General features: G+C 48.8%; 1 protein-coding gene and 1 pseudogene across 7 annotated transcripts in view; both read left to right on the top strand.

Moving 5' to 3' along the window:
* The window catches only part of SGTA (small glutamine rich tetratricopeptide repeat co-chaperone alpha), a 728086-nt gene that overhangs the window by 627591 nt on the left and 72581 nt on the right, over positions 1 to 27914 (top strand). The window lies entirely within an intron of this gene.
* On the top strand, positions 1034 to 2353 carry LOC138475760 (elongation factor 1-alpha, oocyte form-like; annotated as a pseudogene).

The raw sequence follows: 27914 nt of genomic DNA, 5'->3' as shown, positions 1-27914 counted from the left end.
TCCTTGAATCAATTGTGAAATTGCAGCTTGAACTTCTCTCATATAATTTATCAATAGTCTATCCACAGGACTCATTATATTCAAAATCTCAGAGTGTTTTGTCATGCTTAATAATTAACTTAGTTGCTCGTTGCATCACATCCGCCTGTTCATTCAATATGATCGCAGTTTCATTTATGAACCTTACTTGTTCATCCAATCCCCCTCTGATTCCATCTAATGTTTTTTGTATTATTTCTAGGTCAACACTCAGTTGTTGTGCTTTAGTGCTTAGTGTCCCTACTGAAATGGCATTGGCTGTTGATATCGTGGTACCTATTATGGCTCCAACTATAGACATTACCAATGAGATCGCCGGCATCACGGCGCCTCTTTCCTCTCCTCTCCTCTTCTTAATGTCTGCTGGATTCACAAATGTTTTCTCCATTTGCATCAATATATCTCTTATTGACTGCTTAGAGTGCTCTTTTCTTATTTCCAGCCACTCTTTAGTCTGTTCAATCTTAATTCCGGTATTGTTCAAATGTTTTTCGTTCAAAATCCCTGTATTCAATGGTATGTAGATATTTTGGAAAATCATCCTTCCATCACTCATTATGAATCCTGGTGCCTCTTCTACGGCGATACCAGATGCTGGTCCAGGTTCAATGACAACCTGTGCTTCTGAATTTTTTAAGATCCCTCCGAATGTCATCATCATTAACCATATTGTTGGTGTCATCTTCAATGCTGATCGGTTTGCAGCCTTGGTCTTCGCCCCCCTTCGTGGCTTTTCCGGAATCTGTCCACGTGGGCTCCAGGACTCCATCGTCTCCCGTGACCTCCGGTACAAATATGTTAATATTCTAAATCAAATAGAAAAGAAACGGATTAAGTATATAGCACAATACTAATTTCACCCTTTTGCCAAAATAAAACACGCCTTGTAAAATATTTCGCCCTTTTTCTTTCGACCTTCTGAAATTAAGCACAGGTTATAGAGAAGAAGCATACATAAAACAACATTCAATATTAAATGCATTTTCATTCTGCACATCCGCCGGCGGCGCATCCGAGACCTGAGAGCGATGCAGCCCGACCCGGGAGACCCCAGCACTGACCGCCGCCGCCGCAATGGGAAAGGAAAAGACCCACATCAACATTGTGGTCATCGGCCATGTGGACTCCGGCAAGTCCACGACCACCGGCCACCTGATCTACAAGTGCGGGGGCATCGACAAGAGGACCAACGAGAAGTTCGAGAAGGAGGTGGCCGAGATGGGCAAAGGATCCTTTAAATACGCCTGGGTGTTGGACAAGCTGAAGGCAGAACGGGAGCGTGGCATCACCATCGACATCTCCCTCTGGAAATTCGAGACTGCCAAGTACAGGGATTTCATCAAGAACATGATCACTAGCACCTCCCAGGCTGACTGTGCTGTGCTGATCGTGGCTGGTGGCGTGGGAGAGTTTGAAGCCGGCATCTCCAAGAACGGCCAGACCCATGAGCATGCCCTCCTGGCCTACACCCTAGGGGTGAAACAGCTCATCATTGGCGTCAACAAGATGGATTCCACCGAGCCCCCCTACAGCCAGAAGAGATACGAGGAAATCACCAAGGAAGTCAGCACCTACATCAAGAAAATCAGCTACAACCCCGCCACCGTGGCCTTCGTGCCAATCTCTGGCTGGCACGGAGACAAACTGCTGGAGCCCAGCACCAACATGACCTGGTTCAAGGGCTGGAAGGTTGAGCGTAAGGAGGGAAATACCTATGGAATTACCCTGCTGGAAGCTCTGGACTCGATCATCCCCCTGGTCCGCCCCACCGACAAGCCTCTGCGTCTGCCTCTGCAGGATGTCTACAAGATAGGAGGTATTGGCACAGTGCCCGTGGGCCGAGTGGAAACTGGTATCAAGGCTGGCATGGTGGTCACCTTTGCCCCCAGTAACGTCACTACTGAAGTGAAGTCTGTGGAGATGCACCACGAGGCTGTGGTGGAGGCTCTCCCTGGTGACAATGTTGGCTTCAACGTAAAGAACGTGTCGGTGAAGGATATCCGAAGAGGGAACGTGACTGGTGACAGCAAGAGCGACCCCCCCACCCATGGAAGCCGGGAGCTTCACTGCCCAGGTCATTATCCTTAACCACCCTGGCCAGATCAGCCAAGGGTATGCGCCAGTGCTGGATTGCCACACCGCCCACATTGCCTGCAAGTTCGCGGAACTGAAGGAAAAGATCGACAGACGATCTGGCAAGAAACTGGAAGAGAACCCCAAGCACCTGAAGTCTGGTGACGCCGCCATCGTGGATATGATTCCCGGCCAACGCACCATAAATATGTTGGGTATTTTGTATAGAACTGGGGCCTAGCGGTATTTTCTTACCGCCAAAATGAAAATAATTCAGTAATAATCACTCTTTGCATTCAGATTAGATTTGGTATATAGTACTATAGTATACATACATTATTTCAGCACACTGATACATTTAGTGGTATACATTATGTTGGTATGCGTTATTGGTGGTATTTATGGGTGAGCATAAATCCTTTGTTTTATATATGTGACCACCATATCCAGAACCCCTTATGTTTGTTTAGTTTGTTCGTGTGATCACTAGAGAGACCTCAGGCTTGCATTTCAGAAACACCACGTTTCCAATTGGAGTGCCACCATGGGCTGTTCTCACTGACTTATCTACGACAGCAAGCTATATGTGGTATTTATCACCAACTTATTTACGTTTGGTGAGCTATGTCCAGGGCCTCTTTCTGCCGACTCATAGACCTTCGGCAGCAGGCTATTTCATTTTGTTATTCTCCAGCATGGGGTCTGGCATGGATTCACATGCTCATGAATATTCCCCGTCGTCAGGCTGGGAATCCTCGGTAAAGAAAAAAACCAGTATCAGTTTCGTTTCTGATCTGTCTTTCGTAGTAATAACCAATCACTGGTCTCTGCGTCATACTGACCACAGCCAATGACTGCCCTCTACCTAAGCACCGCCTCTGGCAGCCATCTTCAGATTTTTACCGCACGTTCATGTGTTGGGATCCTCGTGCTATTGCTCTCGAGCGTTAGTGCTATTTTTTCACGTTTTTTCTCAAAAACTTCGTTTTTTCGGTCAAAAGAGCCTCAAGCTCCACCGACTCTCCATCCGATCAACGGGGACCCGTGTCGGATTCGTCTGCGCCCCTCAAGGGTGAAGATTTCGTCGAGCTACGCTTTTGGAGGACTCCAGAAGTTTCTCAGGCCCGGACATGGCCCAGGAGAAGGGAAGCTCGACGCCCGGAAAGCTGTTAAGGGTCTGCCCTGGATGCCAGCTGCAGAACGTCTTTAAGGAGGACGAACACTCCTTTTGTCTCTACGGCTTACATGAGGACAAGACGCACGTGGAGAAGGACTGTGCGTTTTGCGGCAATATGTCGGAGCGGACCATGAAGGACCGCCATCAACGTCTCGCCAACTGGCTGGAAGGGAAGAGCCCGTCGGGCGAGAAGAGGAGGAAGAAATCCGAGTGGTCTTCTAAGACCTTTGAGGACGCCCCGGCGACGGGGGTCCAACACAAGGCCAAGCACCGCGAGTCCGCTGGCACCGGGAGCGCCGAACGGTCGGGCTCTACGGGCGCCAGGCAGGGCGCACCCTCCCCGGCACCTTCAGCCACGAGCCAACGCTCTGGGTCGGGTAAGAGGAAGGGCGAGCACCCAGCGAAGCTCCTGGAGAGGCCCCGGTCGAGCTCTAAGGCCCCATCGGAGGGGGAGCGAGGCAGCGTTCCCCCCCCCTCAAGGATAAGGCGGTGAGCGCACCTAAGGTGGTGAAGGCCTTAATCCATCCGGCCAAGCCCTCTATCGAAACTGTTGCGGCGGCCCTGGCTCAGCCTGTGGAGGCTACACCAGTGGTGGCGACCTCGGGGCTCAGAGTCTCCCTGCCACCTCGGAGGGAGTCCTCTTTTGTGCCCATCGATGGGACCCCCGTGAAATCCCCGGCGGGGAAGAAAAAGGGGGGGCAGGGCGTCGTCGTAGATTCGGCTTCAACCTCGGAGGAAGAGCTGATCGAGGTCTTAAGCCACGGCCTTGGCGTGGAAGAAGACCGGCCCGTCGGGATGGATCCCGACGCAGGTGACAACGACATCGTCGAGGGTGCCGACGGGGCCCCTGATCGCCCGTCGGATTCCCCTCTGCCAGCGCCGCAAGACAACTCGGCGGCCATTTTGTTGGCTATACAGTCCTTATGCTCAGAGATAAGGACGAGACTGCCGTTGCCGACGGAGGAACCTCTCCCGTCGGGGGATCCTGAACCGGGACCTTCTGGTGTTCCCCCGCCCAAGAAAAGGATTCACCCTCCACCTCCTTTTCAGCCGTCGCGCCCCGTCCAGCCCTCCTCCCCGTCCACCCGAGGGGATGATACGGGGACTGACACGGCAGTGACGGGTACGGACGATGAGGTATACGACGAGGATCTACCGTCGTCACCTCCCACCAGGGCTTCTCCGCCCGACGAGATTGGATCGTTCCACTCCATGATCGCCAGGGCATCCGAGCTTTTCCAACTCTGCCCTGAGGAGAAGAAAAAGGAAGGATTCCTTTATCAACGGCGCGAGGCCAAGAGGAAGACGGTCCTCGCGGTGCCTCTACTGGACGACATTTGGGATGAGGGCCTCGCCCTCCTCAAGAACCCTTCCACGACGCCAGCTAGAAGAGACCGGTACGAGAAGAAGTACCGGGTCCCGGACGCGGCCCCCCTGTGCCTCCGGGCGCAGCCTACCCCGGACTCCGTCGTCTCCGCGGCGGCCAGGAAGAAAGCGGGGGGGGTGCGACCTCCACATAGACTTCCCCACCGGACGGCGAGGGAAAGAAATTGGACGCTATGGGACGCAGGGTCATCTCGTCTGCAGCGACGACGATTAAAGCGGCCAACGCCTTGGCTATCGTGGCCCGCTACGACAGGGAGCTATGGTACAAACTGGCTCCCCTGCTGGACTTCCTACCGGACGACAAGAGGGCGGATGCCCTGGAGATCCTACAGGAAGGTGAGGTGGCGTCGGACCACGCCATCACTATTGCGACGGACATCGCCGACAGTGGGTTTCGCCAGTTGGGCAACGGCGTGTGCCTTAGGCGGCGTGGATGGCTCAAGGCTACGGACTTCCGTCAAGACGTACAGACCAGAGTCCTGGACATGCCGTTCGATGGGAACAAGCTGTTTGGGAAAACAGTGGACCATTCCCTTCAGGCCATTAAAGCGGACACTGAGACGGCCCGGGCCCTGGGGGTTCTGCAGCAACGACGGACGCCCTTTCGGAGCAGCGGAGGCAAGGGCGCCTCCAAAGGTTCCGGCGGCGGTTTCTCCACCTACCGTCAAGCGGCCCGCTCGTCGTCTCAGGAGGCCTACAGGGGACGAGGCAAGTCTGGCGGACCACGCCGTCGTCGCCAAGGAGGTCAAGGCGGCAAAGCCTCGTCGAAACAGGATTGAACCGGCCGTGGGGTCGGGCCCCCACCGAAGCACCCCGGTGGGAGGCCGGCTGGCGAGCTTCGTCAGCGTGTGGGAGTTCATCTCCACCGACCGTTGGGTGCTGGACGCCTTAGCCCGGGGCCACGCGCTCGAGTTTCAAAGAAGGTGCCCGCGCGTCCCCCCCGTGGCCAGGAAAGAGCTTCACGTCCCTCAGCTTCTCCTGGAGGTAAGGGCGATGCCCAGGAAGGGCGCCATCGAACTCGTCCCAAAGAGGCTTCGGGGCTCCGGAGTTTACTCGAGATACTTCCTCGTGAAGAAGAAGACGGGAGGATGGCGCCCCATCCTAGACCTGCGACGTCTGAACAAGTTCATAAAGGCGCAGAAGTTCCGGATGGTCACCCTCCAGCACGTCCTGGTCAGCTGGAGGAAGGAGACTTCCTGTCGTCGTTGGATTTGGAGGATGCCTACTTCCATATTCCCATCCTAAAGGGGCACCGAAAATTCCTCAGGTTTGTGGTCCAAGGGCGTCACTACTCCACGTCTACCCCTACCTGGACGACTGGCTCATCCGAGCCAAGACGAGGGAGCTCGCCGTGGAGCACACGGCAAGGACCGTCCAACTTCTCACGGACCTGGGATTCTCCGTGAACTACGCCAAGTCCCACCTGGTACCCGCGCAAAACGCACTGTTTCTGGGAGCGAAGCTCGACACAGTGTCCCTTCTGGCCTCCCCGTCGGAGGAAAGGACCAGGTCCATCCTGGGCAAGGTACAGCGGATGTTGGTTTCCGACGCGGCCAAGGTGAGGTCCATCAAGTCCCTCCTCGGAATGATGTCTTCTTGCATCTACCTCATTCCCATGTGCAGGCTCCGGATGCGCCCGTTGCAGGAGTTCCTGGACGCGCGCTGGATCCAAACGACGGGCGGCTTCGAGGAGAGGATCACACTCGACGAGAGTTTCCGCCGAGCGGTCCGGTGGTGGGGCACCCGCGCGCATCTGACGGCGGGCATGGACTTCCAGACCACCAGGAGCCAGTGACCACGGATGCCTCCCTGGAAGGGTGGGGCGCGCACACCGAAAATCTGCACGCGAGAGGCCTTTGGCTCCCGACGGAGAAGTCCCTCCATATCAATGTCCTGGAGCTCCGTGCAGTGTTCTGGGCCCTCAGGTCCTTCCTTCCGTCCCTCAAGGGCAAGGTGGTGAGGATCTTCACCGACAACACCACCACCATGTTTTACATCAGGAAACAGGGCGGAACCAGGTCCCCAGCACTGTCCAAGGAGGCGCAGGACCTGTGGCATTGGGCCGTCGCCCAAAGGATGTTTCTGGTGCCATTTCATCTGGCAGGGATAAAAAACACCATCGCCGACTCACTCAGCAGGGAGCTGCGCTCGTGCCACGAGTGGGAACTACGGCAGGATCTAGTGGATCGCCTCTTCCGACGGTGGGCACACCCCAGATCGACCTGTTCGCGACGGCGACGAACTCCAAGTGCCGGAGGTTCGCCAGCAGGTTTCCCCAGGCGAGGAGCATGGGCGATGCTTTCTCGTTCCCCTGGGAGGGCCTGTTCCTCTACGCGTTCCCTCCTTTGCCACTGCTAATCCGGCTCGTCAACCAGCTCAAGAGGTCACGGTGCAGGATGATCCTCGTCGCACCTGCGTGGCCGAGGCAGATATGGTTCCCGGACCTTCTGGACTTGTCAGCGTCCCTGCCAATCAAGCTGCCGGTGGACGCGGATCTACTCTCCAGGGAAGGAGGCGCCATCCTCCACCACGACCCGAAATCGCTGAACTTGCAGGCCTGGTTCCTGCAGCGCTAGAGTTTGGAGGATACGACATACCGGCCGACTGCAGAGAGGTTCTTGCAAAGGCCAGGGCGTCCTCGACTCTTAAATGCTATGGGCACAAATGGAAGAGGTTCTCTGTCTGGTGCCACGCACAGAAGATTAACCCTCTACGGATTACGGCTCCCCAGGTACTGCCGTACCTGCTGACGCTGGCCAAAGCTGGACTGGCACAGGCGTCCATCAAGATTCATCTTGCTGCGATCTCCCGATACACCAGAACCACGGGGCGGACGTCCTTGTGGTCTCATCGTCTGGTGAAAGAGTTCATGAAGGGACTGTTCAGATCGTTCCCGCCGGTGAAGGCTCCGGCCCCGGCGTGGGAGCTCAACGTGGTGCTGACCAAGCTCATGGGACCTCCGTTCGAGCCTCTGCACTCGGCCCCGTTGAAGTTTCTGTCGTGGAAAACAGCGTTTCTTGTGGCCATCACCTCCGCACGACGGGTGGGAGAGATCCAGGCCCTTTCCTGCAAGGCCCCGTACTTGACTTTTCACGACACGAGGGTAGTGCTCAGGACGCACCCCTCCTTCATGCCCAAGGTACCGTCGGACTTCCATCTCAACGAACCCTTGGTGTGTTGCCTGTGTTCTTCCCGTCGCCTTCGTCGCCGGCTGAGAGGACTTTGCACTCGCTGGATGTGGCTAGAACGCTGAAGTTCTACGTGGACCGCACAAAGTGTTTTCGGAAGACGTCACAACTCTTTGTGAACTTTCGACCTGTCAATCAGGGGAAGGCTCTATCGAAGGCTTCCATTTCCAGATGGCTCTCCGGCTGTATCATGTACTGTCATCGGTTGGCAAACCGACCGCTGCCTGGCCGTCCGAGAGCCCATTCCACCAGAGCGATCGCAGCTACCACGGCGTTCCTTTCTGGTGTGCCCCTGCTGGACATATGTAGGGCTGCTACGTGGAGGTCGACGCACACCTTCACGAAATTCTACTGCGTCGATCGGGATTCCAGGGAGGAGTCCAGGGTCGGCCAAGCAGTGCTGCGCAACCTGTTCGCCTGAGGTGAGCCTGGTGAGGAGGTAAGATGCTTAATGTTGAGTTTGATGTAATGCTTAATGTTGAGCCTTTGCCACCTCCCGTGGTTGTGCATGTGTGTACTGCTATGTATTCTTTATTCATGAGCATGTGAATCCATGCCAGACCCCATGCTGGAGAAGGAACAAGTTACTTACCTGTAACTGTTGTTCTCCAGCATGGGTCTGGCATGGATTCACATGCGAATCCTCCCGCCTACCTCTCTGCGGCTCTTCACTTGGTCATACTGCCACTTCACGTGCTTCCAAATCTGAAGATGGCTGCCAGAGGCGGTGCTTAGGTAGAGGGCAGTCATTGGCTGTGGTCAGTGGTCAGTCAGAGTTATTACTACGAAAGACAGATCAGAAACGAAACTGATACTGGTTTTTTTCTTTACCGAGGATTCCCAGCCTGACGACGGGGAATATTCATGAGCATGTGAATCCATGCCAGACCCATGCTGGAGAACAGTTACAGGTAAGTAACTTGTTCCTTATGTTCCATTCAGAAAACACACACACTCATATACTGAATGGATTCATGCACACAGCTACCGCCATGTCTTATCTTTTAGCAACTTTTAAAAATGACAATTGTACTGTGCAAAGATCTTCCCATATTACCAGTGTTATAATGATAGATGCACAAAGGACAAGATAAAAATGAAACACACTTCCCGCCTGCTTTCAGATAATTTTCTTGTATTATAAAACTTGCATTTTTACAGAAATAAATGGAAAACTCGCAGTAACATTATCTGTAACAAAATGAAAAGAGAGTGGCGAGGAACAAGAATTCAATTTGCAACATTAAACATGTGGTTAAAACACAGGAATCTCCTCTCCTACTCTGACTGAATATTTTCGCACACATACGCACAGCCCCCACACTTCAGCGAGATAATTACCAGGCTTGTTCAGCATGTAACTTCTTTGGCTGGTCGCCTTCTGGAGGGGTTCACCCAGCAAGGACAAGCATTTGCTGTCACTCAAACTGGGACTTGTTGACTGGAAATCCCAGCCTCTGTAGCAGTATTGAATCTGCTTTAGGAATCAGGCATCCCCAGCTATCAACCCAGTCCTTCTCCGAGCTGTGTCAAGATGTCGTCTGCCTAGCTTCTTCCCCGAGATTATACTAGAAAACTCTGGTTACCTCCTACCAAAGGATCCTAACCAATAAAATTCTATCATGTCCTATCCACCCTCTGCACACAATAGAAATCCTTTACAGTAAGCAACTGTAACAAAACTGATTTCCTGCTATTCAAATCCTTGCTTCCTGCAAATACTGTGGACAAAGCAGCACAGAAAAACAAGAAAAAAAAAAAATCTGTACACAGTCTGAAATGAGTTTCAGCCTGCCTCATTTTGCAGTGGAGAACACATTATATTAAGAAGTTAGAATCATGTTGGTACGGTTAATTATATTAGTTCATTAATCTTCAAATGTGTCTCTTGCAACATAGGCATTTCAGATGAAAAGAAAAAAAAATTGTGTGCATTTTGAATATGAAAAATAAAATGCGCTTTTAAATGAGAAAATGGTTTGTTTTTAACCTGTGTAGCCTGTCTTCATTTACATATCCATATGTTGCACTGGCAACACATAGCTTGAAGCAATTGCATTAAACCCATGCAGTGGTGCTGCATAAAAAAAATGCTCAATAACACTGTACCATTGCTGTACCACATTATATCAATGCACCAAACCCATGCAGTGGCGCTGCACTTCAAAAAAACATGCTATACATTGATCCTGTGCAGTGGTGCTGTGCTCTGTGTTCCCAAAACACGCTAAACAATCCTACAGTACCAAACAGCATCAAGCCATCAAACGGCATGTTGAGTAGTCTGGCCTGCACATCTGGTGCAAATCCCGACTTCCTCAAACCACGCAAATCTGCGTAGCACTGTGCTTGCAGCCACGGATCTGCTGATACTATCAACAGTATCCAGTCTAGACTGGAGACATTCCCCCCAGTGCCTCCTTTTCGTCTTTGACAATATTCAGGAAGCCTTCTCTTTCCTCGCCTTCAGAATATGTTCAGCTGCCGCTGAAATGCAATCCCACAGGGTATGGGTGAACCTGGCCAGGGTACAGGTGACATTAGTTGACTTGAGAGCCAAGCTACCCGAAATAAAGACCTTATGGGCCCGGGCATCCACCTTATTATCCTCTCTATCCAGGGGGATAGATGGATATGGTGTCTGTCTTGAAGTTGCAGCCTGAATAACCAGACTTTCTGGAGTGGGAAGCCTGCTTAAATAATCGGGCTCAGAACTAGAATTTCTAGACTTCTTTGGAAAATTACTGTTGACTGCAGCAATTGTATCAGGAACTTCCCAGTTTTTTTCTACCGTTCTCTGAAGTGCCCTATGGAAGGGGAGAACTGGATCCTTCTGGGGGCCCTGATCAAGTGTCAGTCATATCATCCTGATCAAAAGTGGGTGAGGCTCTACCCCAGCCCATGTATTCCACCACTCTATTCCTTAAACTCCTGTACCCTGGATCTGCATGTTCCGCAGGGTCTGTTTTGCAAACTCCAGCTCAAGTGACGTATCAATGCCACTAGCAGAGTCAAGGCTATCAGACATGTCTCTCATTTTTGATTCTGAATCAATTAATTCTTCTGGGACCATATTGTACTCCAAAAGGAGAAATGTCTTCTTCAGAGCCACTTTCTTCAAAAATAGAAGACATGGACTTAAAAAAAAAAGTCTGACTTGGGTAAAGGAGTAAATCTCCTTTCCTGTTCATGAGTTTGGGTCGAAGGAACCTTCGATGGTATCAAAGGAGTCTTCGAGGACACCGATGATGTCTTCGACAAAGGCGCCAAATGCTTTTGGCTTCGATGTCGAAGCCGTCGCCGCCAATGGCGTCGACAAAGTCGTTGAGGGTTTCAATTACTTTTGTTTTTATACGGTGTCGGGGAAACACTGATTCTCGAGGTTTCTTCGATTTGGCGTCGACTCTAGTCTTAAGAGTTAAGTTTCACCCATACTACTGGGTTTTACCACAGTAGTTCCTGACTTCCCTCTGTCGTTCGATGGAGCGACCAGGGTTTGGCTATTTTGAGGCTTCTTTGAGGGGGCAGAGGCCGCATTCTCAAAGACCTTCATCTTCCTTCTAAATTCTTCCCATTTCCTTGGGGAATCCAACTTAGTGGGGCATCGTACCAATTCGGTAGATGTATTGGAGGATGAAGAGGGAGATCTACGCCTCCTCTTCACCTTTTTTGAAGAAAAAGATGAAGAGCGTCTCGATCTACTGTGAGATCGAGATCTCTTACAGTGTTTACGACGATCCGATTCTTTCTAATCGCTCGACTTCTTAAGCCTTCGAAGAGGCCTTAGAAGCTTCCCGCCCCACCGCCATTTTACCTTTCCTCTTACGAAGGGCCTTCTCTGCCATCGACTGACAGGAGCCACAGTCACCGGTTCGATGGTCTGAGCCTAGGCACCAAAGACAAACGCAGTGAGGATCTGTAATCGACATCTTCGATCCACAGTCAATGCATTTTTTAAACCCTTTCTTGGGAGTAGAAGGGGTGGAAGACATTTTCAGAAAAAAATTTCAAAGAGTGCCGTTCTAGAGAGCAAAGCAATCAGAAAAACGGAACTGAAGCCAACTGGCGCGGCACAAGCTATTTATACTGATGGTGACATCGACACGGTACGGAGCCCGTCAAGGGTCATAGACGCCACAACCTTGTGCACAGCACCCTCTGCTGAGAATTTTACAAATATCATAAGGTAAGGAATACGTGGGAGGACGCAATCCATTCGAAGTATGGTTTTATGAAGCACTTAGTTGGACTTTAGAAAAACTGCCCTAACATCCTGCTAGTGTAATTACTATATCACACATTTATGTGCAGTGCGTCATTCACGATTCCTTCTGCTTCTAATCGCTGCAACAATAGGTCTCATTTTTTTATGACCACCATATGAAATGGTACTCAATTAATCAACCTTTGGAGGGTGAGTGGCTGATTCTGCCCTTCAGAGATTTTACCTTGGGAAGTGCAAGCCAGCACATGTCGGAGTTGAACGTTCAAATCACTGAGCTATCCACTCTCACTATGTTTGATCAACTGTGCAATTAAAAAAATATACCTTTTTCACCCCGCCAGTCCTTTTTAATGCACAATATAATATTAATATTATCACATATAAAAAGTGTGATCCGACACATTCCACTTTCTTGTAAACACTGTAATAACAGGAGTTGCATTAATAAGGAATTGAAGTCCCAATCCCCTCACAAATTCAAGCTATTATCAACAGCTGTTGGCATGCACATTTAAGGTGCACTATCTGGTAAGATGGTTCACCAGGTTAATATTTGCTATTGAGCTCTACGTGTGAGGTTTCGGGTTAAAATCCTAGCAAAGTCAACTCCACCTGTCACCCTTTTGAGATCATTAAATTAGTACTAATATTGGTTCATTAATAATCATGTTGTATAAGTGTTTATGTGAAGCACCTTCACAAAAACACTGACCGATTATTCTAAATGTCTAAATATTTGCATCAGCCATTCCAAGCAAAGGCTCAGAGTGCTATAGTCTTATCACTTTAAGTATGATTGCCATGACCCTTAGTCGGCTTCTGACATGCCGTATAACGATCATATCCAAGTATTCCTTTGCTTCCCCACCAAATGTACGAATCTCATTTTAATACTTGCATGTCTGAAGCTGAATGAGACTGGGTTATAAATGGCTCAGTAGTTAGATGCTTGCACTTTCATGCAATTTACTGGGAATACTGATCCAGGTTATTAATAATGTGTACATTGTTTCATATAAAAAGTGCTGAGCCAAAAGAAATCAAGTTAACCTACTCAGTCTAAATCATTCATTTGCAAGCTTCTGTGATCTTGTGATCACTTTCTTAGGTCGAGATAAAATGAAACATTAAAAAAACATTACAATTTCATCTTTCCCTTCTGGAATTCCTTATCTGAGCCTGATTTTGTTGCCTCTTTTAGAGAGGTGTGCCTTGTAGATGTTCCCCCACAAATTGCATGTTTAAAGGGCACAATATGCTAAGTGGGGCATTGTAGAGAGGAGCAAAAAGACCACACCCACTTACAATGCTCTCCGGAAAGGAGGAAGTGATGGGATAGTGTCAGTCAAACTTAGTGCAGTCCTGTTGAATACCTACAGATGCTGGGCTGGTCCCATTGCAAAATCGGTGCTGGCACAATCTTCTACATATCGGGCTTGTGCCTCCAGAAAGCTTGTAGGGAGGAGGCTCATACAGTCCTGTGTTCGGCCTTTGACTCGATCTGGTGTGGCAATGTGGGGGGTCACATAGCCCTATCTGGAGGAGGAAGGGCAGTCTCTTAGATATGGCAGTCACTAAAAGTCCTCTGTGAAGCGTTTGGACAGGCATTTTTATTGGGCTGATGAGGCTGAGTTGGAGTGAGTAAACTAAAGAGCGATTTGGTTCTTCGGATTTGATGCTGTGTCAGACTGATGCCAGTGAAGAGCATTGGAAAAACTGGTAAAAGTGTTAACTCTTGAGTGTTGTGGCCCTTGCATCTCTATGGGTGGAAAGAGTGAAGAGTTAGTTGGGATAGTGACTTATGAAAATATGATGTCTAATCAAGCCTCTGTCAGTATATTGAAAATCTGCATGCATTGGAGTTCATTGGTTCGTTCTGGAGTACATCAAGATTAGAGTGTATGATTTAATTCCACAAAATTTTCACTAAGCGCTTTGTTTTTTGTATGTCTCTTGATGCTTTAGTGGTGGAGATTCCTGTGCTCATAATCAAGTGCATGTTGTTTTCGGATCCACATGTAAAATGTCCCATAATTTTGTATTCTTGCCTGTGTGAGGTAGCTTGACTGTATCCAACCTGCCTTTTTGTTTTTGCATTTAGCTTCCCTCCTAACATTTCTTTCGAAGGGATTGTGTCCTCTGACGTATTCCACATCTATGACATGTAATGTCCACAGCTGTGCACTTCGGCAACTTTTTGCAGAGGGCGTTTTGCGTCGATGGGGTCGAGCCGATGTCCGTTTTTTCCGACAGCGAACGTGTTAGCTTTGTGAATCTATAGCACGCCTCGTGGGTTCATTGAACTTCATGATGTCTTTCTTAAACCCTCTCCGCCTCCAAGGTCTCTGGGGGAGTCGCACGACACTTGGCGGTTAGACACTGACGACTGTTCGAGATGCCAGTGTCTAACCGCCAAGGGCTTGCGTGAACGGAAGGGGAAGCTCAAGGTAGGTAGGGGGCTCTCGAAGTCCCGTAAGTCTGGATCGAAGTCTAGAGTTTCCACCGACGACTCGAGGGGCGACTCTCCGCGTCGGGAGTAGGCTCGAGGTTCTGGGTCCCACAGTGGTTCCTGCCATTCCTCATCCTCGCGGCACTCAGAAGCGCCAGCACTGGTCACCTACCCCGTCCTCCTTGGAGGTTGGTGCTGTGCGTAAGGTGGCGTGTCCCACGAAGTCCTCGACCTCGGAGGAGTGGGTGGCTTTTAAGGAGCAAATGATGGCGATTTTCCAGTCGCAAGGTACAGTTCCCGTCGCGCCTTCTCACGAAGCCTGCAGAGAACTTTCTCGAACCGTGGCTCGCACGCCTTCATGCTCGGGCTCATGCCACGACTCTCACTGGGAGCCCGTGTGGATAAGGGCAGTCGCAACAGACTTGATTCCGGGTCTCAGTCCTCGTCCCTAGCGAGACGTTACGGCCTGTGGTGGCATCGACACCGGCGTCGACTTGTTCGGCGCCGGGCCAGTCGGACACGGACGACGCTGTACCGTCCTATCAGCCACGCTTGTAGCAGCGTCGACACCCATGGTGCAGATTCCGGCATCGAAACCCTCGATGCCCTTTCAGCGTGGAGGACCCCAGTGCTTTTTGTGCGTACTGTGTCTGAGGAGTTCCTGAGGAGGTGGATATGCCTAGGAAGGCTTCCTCTTAAGTCTGGGAGGCCGGTATTGCGCCCCAGGCCGCCTTCTGTCATTCTGGCTGGGTTTCCCAGACCTTTGGCTGACATTTTTGAATAGGAGGAAAGGTCGGAACTTGAAGACCCTGCTTGTCAGGATGAGGCTTCGGGATTGTTGGGTGACAGTCCCTTGGAGGAGTTGAGACAGTCCCTCCATGATGCAAGTGGCCTGGCTACTTCTCCGGAAGTGGAGTTTGGGAGGCCTGAGCCAGGAGCTCATGCAGATTCTTCCTTCAGGCGGCTCATGTCTAGGGTCTCTGAGTACCTGGGTTGGTCCAGTCCTCCTGAGGATTTTTATTAAGGACGATCTTACTGACATCTTGGACCAAGGTCCCCCTCTCTGACCCGGTTTTACCGTTTCATCGAACATTGCAAAAAAGGGTGTCATCGGCTTGGCAGTCCCCGGAATATCTTTCGGCGGTGAATAAGAATTTGTCAAAGTACCGCCCATCTGTTAGCGACCCCCGCTATTTCTCCACTCAACCCACTCCTGAGAGTTTGGTGGTTCAGGCGGCTATGGCCGCCTCGAGGCAGCATGCATATCCTACCATCCCTCCGGAAAGGGACGACAAGCTTTTCGACGGATTGGCTCGAAAGGTCTTTTCTTCAGGGAGCATGGCACTGAAAGCTGTCAACTCCACATTTACACACTCTGTGGAACTGTGCTTCCTTAGCGGCTGAGCATATTCCCGACGGGGAGGAAAGGGATGGCTTCCTTGCCCTCATGCGATACGGCAAGGATGCTATGTGTGAATCCCTTCAGTCGCGTTTGGACACGGCAGACTGTGTCAGCCGGTCCATGGCTGCGAGCACAGTGATACGCAGGTTTGCGTGGTTGCGGAAGCCTGGGTTTGCTCCTGATGTTCAAGCCCGTATTCTGAACATGCCCTTTGATGATGGTCATTTATTTGGCAGCAAGGCTGACGAGTGCCATCAGAGGTTGCAGACCTCCAAAACTGCAGCAAAGTCTTTGAGCGCTGCAGTACATCAACCTCTGCCTTTTAGTCCTACGGGACAGCAATGGAGGGGGAGGTTCCTTTCGTTTCTACTCCTCCTTTGGTAGATCAAGAGGGGCTGCCAGTCAAAGGGGCCAACGTAAGAGTACCTGTGGTGGTCGGGGAACTCGAGGTGCCACTGCCGCTCAGGCAGTTATCTCTTTGCCTTCAGGCACTGCCGCAGCCGCTCCAACTCAGTCATGAGGCCATGTCCCATGGTTCGCCAGTTGAGGGCAGACTTGCACAGCATCTTGGAGAATACGTACCATTACTTCAGATGTGTGGGTTCTGGATACCATAGCCCACGGATACTGCCTTCCCTTCCTTCAGCGGCCTCATGACAATCCACCGGGATCCACTCATTGCGCAGGAAATCCTATCCCTGCCTGGAGAAAGGCGCCATAGAACTGGTGCCTGTAGCGGAGAGGAACAAGGGATGGTATTCCCCTTATTTTTTGATCCCAAAGACGGACGGGGGATTGAGACCCATCATTGACTTGCGTTGGTTGAACAAGCTTCTCAGGAAGGACAATTTCAAGATGGTCACTCTTTCTCATGTCCTCCAGGCCCTTCAACTTCAGGATTGGTTGGTCGCACTTTCAGTTTCGGGTCCTGCCATTCGGAGTGACTTCTGCCCTGAGGGTCTTCACCAAGCTGATGGTGGTAGTGGCAGCGTACCTCAGGAGTGGGGGGGATTCACGTCTACCCCTACCTGGACGATTGGCTGATCAGGGCGCGTTCTCCCGAGCAAGCCTTGGATCATCTCAACGTCACCTGCCAGTCCCTTCACAAGCTGGGCTTCTCCCTGAATTTAAAGAAGTCACATTTGATACCCTCCCAGCGGCTCTAGTACATCGGAGCAGTGCTCAACACATCCCTGGGGCAGTGTTCGCCTCCCCACGTGAGGGCTCATCACATTCTGCAGATGGACAAGTTTCAACGTGCCCAGAGTCTCCCGGTTTTCGAATTCTTAAGGTTGCTCGGCCTCATGGTGTCTTGCATTCTTCTGGTGCCAGAGGCCAGACTGCGGATGAGATCGCAGCAGTTGGCTCTCAAGATGCAGTGGTCGCAGTTCTCTGGCAAGATGTCGGATCCTGTTCAGGTTCCGCTCTCGGTCGCCCAGGATCTTCTATGGTGGGCCGACGAAGGAAACCTCATGAAGGGGAGCCGTTTTGGCAACCATGGCCGGAGGTGACGATCGTGACGAATGCTTCCCTCACAGGATGTGGTGCTCATGCTAACGATTTGACAAGCAGCGGCCGTTAGTCTCCGTCAGAGTCCAGACTCAACATCAGATTGTTAGCACTGAGAGCCATCAGGCTGGCCCTGAAGGCTTTTCTGCCGTCTGTGCGGGGAAGACTGTCCTGATTATGACAGACAGCACAGTGGCCATGCATTACCTCAACAAAGGGGGTGGGGGGCAGGGTCACTCCCGTTTTGCAGAGAGGCGATGCAGCTCTGGTTCTGGGCCAGGAAATCTCGATCTCGGCAGTTCATCTGGCCTGAGACGAAAACGTGGTGGCGGACGCTCTAAGCAGGCAGAGCGCAGTCTCTCACGAGTGGGAGTTGGTTCAGGAAGTCCTTTTGGAGCTCTTTGCCCTTTGGGGAACCCCTCAAGTGGATCTCTTTGCCACCAGTGTCAACCGGAAGTGCGAGAGATTCTGCTTGCAGGAATTTTCCCCGGGAGGAGCCTTAGGGGACGCGTTCGTAGTGGAGTGGTCATTCCCACTGCTGTACGCTTTTCCTCCAGTCCCCGTCATTCCTCCGCTGTTACGGAGGTTCAGTTCCCGCTTGATCCTCAGATTGGGCCAGGAGAGCGTGGTACCCCGCTTGTCTGAGGAGTGTTCTTACTTTAAGATTCCTTTGATCTCACAGTGTCTGAAAGCACTGACTAATGTGTTTCCACCATCCCCTTTCCAGGTGCCGGGTTGGGATTCGAATTTGGTTTTATATTTTCTGATGGGAGCTCCGTTTGAGCCCTTACACTCTTGTCCTTTGCGATTGTTGTCTTTCAAGACTGTGTTTTTAGTTGCAGTTACTTCCGCATGCAGAGTGCTAGAATTGCAGGCACTTTCTGCCAAACCGCCCTTTACGTTTTCCATAAGGACAGGGTTGTCCTGCGGGTGCGACCTTCTTTTCTTCCGAAGGTTGTGTCTGAATTTCATTTGAGCCAGAAGATAATTCTTCCGGCATTTTATCCTCCTCCGCATCCTGGTAAGGAAGAGGAGAGGCTCCATCGGTTGGATCCTAGGAGAGCTTTGAGCTTTTGTCTTTCACGGATGTCCCGGGTCAGAGTGGATGATGAGCTCTTTGTAGGTTAAACTGGACACTGATTGGGTCAGGCTGTTTCCAAACAGACCTTGTCCAGATGGATTATCCTAACTATCTCTGAGTGCTACCGTTTGGCGGGGGAAGGACCCTCCGGTAGGATTACGGGCTCACTCCACTAGGGGTGTGGCTGCCTCCACTGCTCCAACACTAAGCCCCAACAAGTGGTTGGTGTTGGCATATTAAGTTTTCTTCCAAAGTAAGAGCCTTAACCATAGGTAGTGCCACCACACTTTCCCTATACTATGTGTTTATCTATGCTAAACCCCACCCCACACATTGATGATGTTGGATCATTTTATTTCCCCGCCATACGTGTGGTCTGTTCATAGACACATGTTACACGTCCCCCTTATGATCTCATTATTGAGCAAGAGTCTGAACAAGAAGAGGTGGCTTTGAGAAAGTACATTCAGCCTATCCCCAGCACACCTGTAACAAGCATTAGCTCCAGGATTCCCTGGAGAAGATTAATGCCTTCGTAAATAACCGGTAACAGGGCATTATACTTAAGAGGAAGAAGGGCCTTTACTTTGATCCTCAGCCAGAGACATCAAAAACAGAAGTAATTCATCCTGATCCTGTAAAAGATGAATATAGTGAGAAGGTGGAATAGAGGCAGAATGCTCTGGTAGAAGAGAAGGTGCACCTAATAGAATATTCTATGGACACCCATGAAGACTTTACATCACTGGTAGCCTCATTCATATTCCAATGGGTAGAGAAAGTATATTGAACCGCTAAAAGGAACAGCTGCCCAATTTGGCATAACTTCAGAAGGTAGAAAAAAGGCATTTTTATTGAGAATATGTTTAGGGGAACCCCCAACCCGTTGCACACTACATTCCCATTTTACAATCTGTCAAGACAGGTTATACTGACATTGGAGAAACCAGCTACTTGCAGACTCATTAATGTTAGAATTTAAAAGTATTGCACCTCTCCAGAAGACCCAAAATGTGAGAACACTCTGTCCCTGAATCATTGGTTATCACTTCTGCAAGGAAGAGATTTGGTACCCCATGTTGTGATAAACATTGAACCCAGTCTCTGGTGAGGTAGGTTCTTCAAATCTTTAATAGCAGCACCGCGAGATGACCATAGAGGGTGGCCATCCTGCAGGGGCCAATGCAGTCAGACTATTCCCCTTCCACTTGACTTGACATATCTTAATAACTTTTTGACTACATTGGTCTCCAAACAATGTGTGGAATATGTCATGACCTCATTAAGAAGCATTTCAGTCTTCCTCAGTTGACAAAAGGGCTGGTTCTGCAATGCTGGCTCAGTTTTGAGCCTTCTTATGCTAACTTGCACAGCTGTATACATTGGATACATTCAATATTCAATAGTCTTCTAACAGATATCATTTGAAGCAATTTTCAGTGTATGCTAATGTATTATTTTGGCAATGAAAAACATGTCTCGATAGGTTGGCTCGTGCAGCATATTACAATTGTGTGAGTAAGTACATGAATTGGCAAGTTACCTTTTCCATTTCTGCCTGACGTTGCACACTTTAGAAATTGATTCCTTCTGCTGCTGCTAATAGAGGTCTAGCCTTTCACAAATCAACATACCTTTTGCAGTTCTAATAAATGTGCTTACATTAAAATGTCCCATCATCATTGTTAATGCAGATATTTGCCCCGCACTCTCCTTTCTGCACCGGTGGCGCCACCTCAAAAAGCAAAAAGATAAAACAGCTGGGACAGCAGCAGGAGTTTTCCGGGGGTCTTGGCCTATTCGACTGTTGGGGAGAATTTTCGTGTTAGTGCTGAATTCCTCCCACCTTAGGCCCCCAGCTCTTTGTGCTGCACTTAAGACTTTTTAATTTTAACCCTGGAGTGAGTAAGAACATTTTCTCACTGTCGGGTGTTTTGACCTAATTTGGATTATGCGTTTTCACGGTTTTTGGAGTCTGACAAACTCCATAGGCGGTTACCAGACATTTGGTCGAAAAGAATTGGTCGAAAACCAAATGGTTGAGAATTTTTTTTTTTCACCCTTTTTGGGGGGGGTCCCCCAAAACCTCTTTTTTTCTAAAAAACCCTTTTTTTTAAAAAACGAAAACCCGAAAAAGAAATATATAATTTAAAAAAAAATTCGACCATTTGGTTTTTGACGAAATTGCGTCGACCAAATGTCTTTCGACCAGTTTTCGGTCGACCAAATGTCTGGACACCTCCATAGACATATACGTTTTGTATGGTGACACGCAGCACCTTAAGTGCAGTGTCACAGCAAAATCCCTTTAGATTTCTCACAAGGTTTAAAAACCTTTTCTTGTGTGAACTACTGTTCCCAAGAATAGTAAAGTGAAATTGACTTTACTTACCTTTTCTCTTTGAAGGTTCTGCACACACCACCTTATGCGGAGTGCTGGGGGTTACTTAGTAGCCACTTATCCTACATTCTCATGTAACATTTTTATGATACCCTCACTACTTTTAATGGCTGGTGGCAGCGGTTTAATGTTCCTACCATTGTGCTTTACTACCGCAGGCTGATCCCTCAGCTGCAGTACAGCACCCATTGGTGACCATTTTGTCAAAATGGCCCGGTCTTCTCTTTTTTTCTCCATTTTCTGTTTGTGGGGTCTTTCTTGGGTTTTACTCTGTGCATTAAGCCAGGTCTGAACCCTTTGTTCATTTTCCCTTTGGCTCCAATGTGTCTGGAAGGACAGGATGTGAGGGAGGGTCCCAAAACTCTGCTGCCCTTTCGTTCTAGTAATGCCTGAATGCAACCAGTCCTGATTGGCTGGTTATCTTTTTAGGACAGCCACCCTGCTGTGATTGACAGCATAGGCTGTACATGAATGGGAGAAACCTGCTTAAAAAGCAAGGGTTTTGGGACTAGAGGCAGTCTACCACTGGGAGAAATACCAGACGTAGATAACGTGAATGAAGCCTGCTGCATCCTCCTGGACCTTTCAATTGACCGGTGAAGCTCTGCTGCTGTGCTGAAACTCCTTTTTCAGTTCGACAGAGAAGCTCCGTAAGGGACGACTTCTCCCCTTGGGTTAGTGTGACCAACTGATCCCGTGTCGAACTCCACTGGACCATCTTCCCCGACTGTCTGTACTTCTTAATTGCTGCACGAACCGAGTGCCAGGGGTCGAGTAATCTGTAGTCAAGTGCAACATCTGAAATCCGTCTATAAGCTCCAGGAGCCTCCTAAGGACCCTCCAGAGCAGGATGACCAGAGCACGGGTCCCCTCACTAGAGTGCAGGACCCAAGGAGTGAAGGAAGCCCAACCGGTATCCGAGATCCACTACGGTGGTGTTTGTGTAGCGCTGAAATCGCGAAATGCTGCTGAACAGAAAAGAACACGTAGCTGCTGACGACCTCCCAAGTACCGCTGCAGGAACCCACCGATCGGCCTCCCTCTTGTCCCTATGAATGATGCTCATGAACACTGGGTCTGCACCGCTGTAGCAAGACAGAATCCAGCTGGACCACTCAAACCAGAGGTACTGTTTAGACTAGGGGTACTTACCTCATTGTCTTTTAGCTGTGCTTATCTCAGTTAGGAATTGCAGTGGCTTACCTTTAGAGTTGATTCATACTCTCCTTCCACAGATTTAACAGCTTGTGAACCTACCAGTGATTTTCTTAACCTCTCTAACTTTGTGCAAGGCTTTGATTCTAAGAAGTGCTTCAGCTCCATAGACTTGTTTCAAATTGACTTTGACTGTCCTGGCTACCGCCAGACTCTTCTAGCCCATTGACATTGATATAGTTTGTCCCTCATAGGTGGTTGCTTGTTTTAGACTGTTACTGCTTGTCTAAAGGCTTTTCTAGATGTCATTTGAAGATTTAAGTGTCCTCACATATATTGAGAACCTGTTTAACCTTTTCCTTCCTTAAACCTTTCCTTTCTGCAACCTCAGAATATGCAAAGTATAACTAGTGTGCTATATAAATGCCATTACTGTGCTTGTGATTGAAGTCACCTCAGGGTGTAGGAATTGTGTATGAAGCATATCCAAAGATCCACTAATTTGTTCTGATTTTGAAAAGTGATGTTAAAGTATATCTGCATTGTTACATGAATTACCTATTTAAAGAATGCTTATTTAAAATTGATGTTAATTAAAATCTGCTTAGAATCACATGCTGTGCATATAGTCAGACATCTAGTGGTAATCGCAGAGTATTGCATCTTCTTTTGAGGATCGAAAGGGGATGTCGACATGGGTGGGACTGTAACACTATCCCTAACGTGACATGTGTACCCAAAATCCCTCAAACGTTGAGGCCCCTCAGATTGTTTTTTTTCTCCACCCAATTAGTTTGTCGCCTTATGTGGGGGGCTTGCAAGAGTTTATATTGCAAAATAGTTATTTTGGTGTCCTATGACCGATGGTAGTCTAGTCTCGACTGCTTCGTGGACCCCTATGCCGAAGACATCCACTGCTGTTCGGCAACTAGTTCATTGGTCGACGTCTGACTGTGTGGCCTCAGCACTCCGGCCAGGCCCTTGCAGTAGGGAGAGTGGGGCCCTGAGTTGATTCTTTCTGAGAATGCATTTCCTTTTCCCCTCTTACCCTTTCTGGTCTGGCTGCCGCCTTTCACCTCTGCTCTGGAGAGGCTCCATTTAAATGTTGTCCGTCGTGCAACGGAAAATACCCCTAGAAAGACACCCATCACAATTGCAATAGGTGCTTACGACGAGCGTTCCTGTAAGTACTGCAAACTTTCATCCTAAGACGTTAAAAGATAGGCAAACTGGCGCGTGGCCTACGCAATGCAGGCCGAAAGTTGTTCCCCCGTGGGCACCGTCGCCTCGGATGATGAGTACTGTAGCAGCAGCCATGGCTCCGAGCTGGAGGCTCTAGACCTTTCGGAAGAAGCCTTCGGTTCCCAGGTGCCCGGCCCCAATAGACAGACCACCGATACTGTTATGGGGAGTTAACACCCTGGTGACAGGGGCACACATGTACCACCCGAGAAAAAGCAACCCCCAGAGCCTCCTCGACGGATATGTAGAATGAGCACCAAACGGCAACAGGCCTGCCGAAGACTTCGAAGTGCCTGCCGAATCCACGTAGTCCGGTACCCTCCCTGCAACCGTCTTCTCGGCATGCGACTGGGCATTCTACTCATAAGGGCATACCCACAAAAAAAGCACATGAGTACCGGCTCCTAAGGTTTTCGGCGGAGTCAACAACTGCAACAATGCCTACAGGCACGTCAAAATCCATCATACAGCCGCCAAAATGACGCAGGAGTCTCGCGACTATTGTTTCGGCAGCGGAACGACACAAGCACCCCCTCTCGTCGAGAGGAGTACTCTGAAGGCCCCCAGCCCCTTTATAGGGCTTTATCTAGTAAATCTCCCCCCTTCCGAAGAGCCTTTCCCTCCTCCAGACCCCTCTTGTTTATCCCTGTGGACTAGGGTGAGGTTTGAGAATATGGATAAAATGTCCCAATTCATAGATTTCTATGAAAGGTACATTACTCCCAAGAGACCTAGGGAGTACTCCTCCTGCCCCATTCTATCAAAGGTGCAGAAGCTTCCATTTCAGCCACAAACTCCTCAGGAGGAGGAGTATTCTGAGCCAGACGAAACCTGTGAGGATCCTTTTACTCCAGAGGACAACTCTTTTGGTCAGAACACAACTGACCAGTGCCCAGCCTGGAGACGAGATCAACCACCAGATGAAGGGCCTTGGCTCTCACCCACTCTTAACCCAGACATAATGTGTCTGGACCCGCCTTTCTCACCTCAACAGAGGCAGCCATCGCCAATAGATGGCCAAATGGGATTTAATGCCATCTTAAGGAGGGCTGCAGACCACTTTCAGATCGCCACACAGGAGGCTGTTCAGGACTCTGATTTTGTTGAGGGCATTCTTAAAGGAAAAATCTCCCACAAATCAAGCTATTCCTCTGCTGAACTCCATAAAGAAACTCCTTGCTCCTTCTATCATCCACAATTGTCTTTGGATTGGAACATGTAATATGAAATGCAGTTTTACAATAGTCCTGATTTGAAAAAGACACTGGTATGTTGAAACACGTGTTATCCTAAAGGACACTTTTTGTTAATTTATGTCAGTGAATCGAACTACATAAATTCTAACCAGTTCACTTACACAAGTGTGGCACAGTCTTTTCAAGTGTGTGGCGAGTTATCTTAATGCTCAACTTTAGCCTGTGTCACAACTAGATAGGATTGTGAATGTTAGCATGTGCCACACTTAGATGGAATTCTTAATTTTAGCCTGCATCTAGATAGAAATATGAATGTTACCCAGTGCCACACTTGGAGGGAATCATGATCACTAGCCTGCCTCACATCTAGATAGGATATTGAAGATTAGGAAGTGCCACACTCAGATGGAATAGTGAATGATAGCAATCATCACACCTAGACATAACTGCAAGGACAGCAATGCCAATTATCCGATCCACTAACAATTTCACCCCTCTGCATACGCCTCTCAAACTCTAACCAAACACGACCACAAGCCTACAACACAACCATCTGCACAAACTTCACTACACTGCAACAACAAAACAAACCACACATAGGCACGCAAAACAGCACACGACGACTACCGACCTTAAAACACCCCGAGCCCAGTCAACGGACCCACCGGGCTGAGGCTGCCAACAGCACATCACTGCTCTCTTGCACTTTTCCAGCTTATTCTCACTAACTCACCCCCCCCCCCCGTTCCCTTTTTCAGAGCCGCCAGGGGACCACTCCGGTGGTGATAGTGCGCGGTACAAATATCCTTTAACATTAACACACGATCAAACCTGTTGGCGGTTGTCTCGGCTGGTAGACAGGTGACCCACAACATTCTCAAGAACACACTAGACGCTGCAGAAACTGCAGGACACACTCTGGCCCAGGGAACTCTCCTCAAGAGAGACATGTTGCTAAACAAATGCAGGTTTCAAGCTGGAGACTCGGGCCTCCTTGATAAATAAACCCGTAGAAGAGTAATTCGTTTGGTAAGGCTGTGGATGACGCCTTTAAAACGGCAAAAAAAGAACATGAGACGCTGAAGTCCCTCAATCCAATTACAGGCAAGCCTTTCCAACAGTGTGGAGGACCACTCTGTCCTTCTCCCGATCGCCACACTGGCAATATGGTGCAGGAGGGCCCCATGGTCCTCCAAACAAGGTTCAGCTGGCAACCGCCAATAATCAGCAATGGGGAAAGCGCAGAGGCCAGGGGTAGAGGCAGAAATTCCACCCCAAGAGGCTCCCTGGCCTCCTCCATCAGAATGACTTGCCAATCCGGGTCCCCTGCCATTCCTCCCCGGTCTGGGAACGGTCGTCATTATTCATTCACGCATGGGAGGGAATCGCATTAAAACCAGTGGGTGCTCAAGACAGTCACCCACGTTTATTGCATCGAGTTCCACCGGCCGCCTCAATACCATCCACCAAAGAGCAGACACCTATAACCAGCACACCTGCAAATCCTGCTGGAAGAGGTGCAGATCCTTCAGGAAAAGGGCGCCATAGAGGTCGTCCCCATTCACCAGGTAAACAAGGGTATTTATTCGGTGTACTTCCTTGTATTGTTATTTACATAGCGCTCTTTCCCCACTTGTGTGGCCTCAATGCGCTTTATTCGGTTGGAACGCCCTTGGCGACCATAGTTAGTGTAGTGGAAAATTCTAATGGGTTTAGTTTAGGAGATACATGCGTGCATGTTGCCATTCAATGGCTTGGGTGGTTGGCAAAACTCGACTAAGCAGCCCGAAGTGAAGCCAGGCACGTGGGTTGACACTGTTGAGGGTTTGCAATAGATTGCTATTGTTGAGAGTCAATGTGTGGCCAGCTATACCGAGTTCTTTTTGGGTGGTATTCGCTGTATGCTAGTGGCAAAGGTGATAGGGTTGAAACACACCTACTGCTAGTATGCTTATATTGGAATCACGCCAAAATGACACAGGAAGGCATCTTTGATCAATTGGACTTAATCCTTGAAGATGCTTTCATCTTTAATCCAAACTATGAGCTAATCGTGGCAGGTGATTTCAATTCTCATTGTGAAGAGAGCTGTCAATCTACCACTTATAAAGCTCAAGGTTCTGGTGAAGCATTGTCCACGTTTAGAGGCAGAAGATGGATTGACTATTTTCCAGAATGGGACTTATCCTTTGTTAAATTTTCAGACAATACTCCAAAATAAATATATGTGGAAACGTGGCTTAGCTTGTTCCTTAATTGATTATATCTGTGTTTCAAAAACGATTAGTAACCTCTGTGATGGTAAATTGAGTGATCACTTGTTAATTCTGCTAAGGATAAACATGATTAGAATGGGTATACCTGATTTAATCATTCTTTTAATATCCATGTTACATGAGAATATTGCATAAGGGGTAAGAATTAATCAGGAGGGTGCATTGACTGACAATATACCTACTTATGTGGGAGTCAAGCAAGGGTATAATTTAGCATCTACTCCTTTTTAATTTGTATTTAAGTGATCTGGATGATTCATGGAATGAACCTAAAATATTTCCAATGAGATTGGGCAAGATCTGATTACACTGGATAGCATTTGCAGACTATTTCCTACTTCTAGATATCACCCCATTTGGGCATCAAGACAAATTACAAATGTTTACATCCTACGCATTTAAGCATAATCTAATACCTAATCCTAACAAATCCAAGATTATGATCTTTACGGGTGGAAAAAAATGGAAGCCTTACAAATGGACTATTGAAGGCATCTATATTGAACAACCAGTATGCTTAAAATACCTGGGTTACACTTTGTGCAATTCATCTTCTTAGAAAATGTGAATGATATTCTTGATCAGAAACTACAACCACTTCTTTCAGGAAGGAGAGTGATTTATTGTAAATATTTGCAAATTTTCGATGTTACCATTGTTCGACATTTACAATCTAAAAGTGGAGCCAGTGTTATGAGTTGGATATCTGCCTGATCGATGTCAGGCCACTTTTAAATACTTTACAAGGCTGTATATGGAAGTCAACTCTTCATTTAGCCTTTTCTGTTCCCAACGTTATAGTTTGTCATGAATTGGGCTTGAGTTTGCTAGCCGCTAGATACGAGTGGAGGATGTTAAACAATGGTGTGCAGTCATTTTTTCGAAAACAATGTCGAAAGACAATAATGTCGGAAAAAAAAATATCAAAAGTCGAATTCTTTTTTTTTAATTAGGTTGATTTTTTTGGGGTCCGGAAATAAAAAAAAGGGCTAAAATAAAAAAATAAAATAAAAGGGGTTTGGGGGGGGGGGGGGCCCATTTCGATAAAAAACGTATTGTAAAAAAAATGTGACCTTTTGTTCGACATTTTTTTTTCGAATAAATGTCTATGAACC

This window comes from Ambystoma mexicanum, chromosome 1p, assembly GCF_040938575.1.
Source record: "Ambystoma mexicanum isolate Mex_15411 chromosome 1p, UKY_AmexF1_1, whole genome shotgun sequence".
NCBI lineage: Eukaryota > Metazoa > Chordata > Amphibia > Caudata > Ambystomatidae > Ambystoma > Ambystoma mexicanum.
Note: the sequence above shows the minus strand (reverse complement) of the source record. Positions and strands in the feature narration are given on the sequence as shown.